The 1,521-nt window shown below is 36.4% G+C and overlaps 1 pseudogene; it reads left to right on the top strand.

Annotated features, from left to right (window-relative positions):
* Nucleotides 1–496: 496 nt before the first annotated feature.
* On the top strand, nucleotides 497–608 carry LOC121171033 (annotated as a pseudogene).
* The last annotated feature ends 913 nt before the right edge of the window (nucleotides 609–1,521 follow it).

Below are 1,521 nucleotides of genomic sequence, written 5' to 3'. Positions count from 1 at the left end.
AGCCAATGAAATTGACCAGACAACAACTGATATATGCAAATTCTTGGATATAGAGTTTAAAATAAATTCAACTTAGCTTAGAAACCCAATACAGAGGTGTAAGTAATTAAAGAAATTTCCAATAGAAATACTAATAACATGACAAGTGCAACTAAAAGCATCGCTAGAATAGATCAAGCAGAAGAAATGATTAGAAAGATTTTAGACATGGTATTTGAAAATATATTCAGGTGGGAACCAAGGAACGGAAAGGAATGGTGACATCTTACATCTCTGGACCAGCATTAAAGAAAAAAACATCCACATTACTGGGTGCAAGAGAACTTGATAAAGCCAAAGTAGAAAGAGCATAAAAAGATAATTACAGAGATCGTCCCAAACTCAGAGGAACACAAGACTATCCAAAAGCAGATTCAAAGGTTCCCAGTTGATTTAAACTGAGCTAAGTCTACCTTAAGACATATTATAGTCAAATTCTCCAAGATTAAAAATAAAGAGCTTTGCGCAGTGGCAGTATCGTAGCCAATGAGGTTTATCCGAGGCGCGATTATTGCTAATTGAAAACTTTTCCCAAAAATAAAGGAAAATTCTTGAAACTGTACACAAAGAAAAACAAGTAATATGCAAAGCTGTCTCAGTTAACATGAAAACAGATTTCTTACTGTCCAGGAAGAAGCAAGATGAGACTTTGAAATTACAGAACAAAAAAGCACAACCACAAATTCCAGAAAAGATATTCTTTTTTTTAAAAAAAAAAAGATTTAATTTATCTTTATTGCAATGTCAGATATACAGAGAGGAGGAGAGACAAAGAGGAAGAACTTCCATCCAATGATTCATTCTCCAAGTGGCTGTAATGGCTGGAGCTGAGCCGATCCGAAGCCAGGAGCCAGGAGCCTGGAACCCTCTTCCAGGTCTCTCGCATGGGTGTAGGGTTCCAAGGCTTTGGGCCATCCTCAACTGCTTTCCCAGGCCACCAGCAAGGAGCTGGATGGGAAACAGGGCTACTGGGATTAGAACCAGTATCCATATGGGATCCTAGTGCATTCAAGGTGAGGACTTCAGCTGCTAGGCCACACCACCAGGCCCAAGATATTCTTTAAATAAAAGAGATGATGATATTTCCAGATAACCAAACACTGATAACATTTAGCATCACCAGATATATTCTACATGATATATTGCAGAGAATTGTTCATATTTAGAGAGATGATAACAATACAAGGAAAGTATCATAAGCTAAAGAATTCACTGAATAGCAAGTGTAGAAGTAAACCTTGACATCTACACTCACCACGTATTTGACAAAGTTTCTAGAAATGTGTACTGGAGAAAGGATAGTCTTCTCAACAAATGCTGTTGGGAAAAATTGATATTCACACACAACAGAGTATATATAACTAGATTCATATCTTTTATCATAAGCTAAAAGTAAACTCAGATGTATTAAAGACTAAATGTAAGGCTCGAAACTATTAAATTATTAGGAGAAAACACAGAGAAAAAGTTTCAAAGCATTGG

Source organism: Ochotona curzoniae, unplaced genomic scaffold (assembly GCF_017591425.1).
Source record: "Ochotona curzoniae isolate NIBS_2020 unplaced genomic scaffold, NIBS_Ocur_1.0 scaffold_2476, whole genome shotgun sequence".
NCBI classification, from domain to species: Eukaryota; Metazoa; Chordata; class Mammalia; order Lagomorpha; family Ochotonidae; genus Ochotona; species Ochotona curzoniae.
Note: the sequence above shows the minus strand (reverse complement) of the source record. Positions and strands in the feature narration are given on the sequence as shown.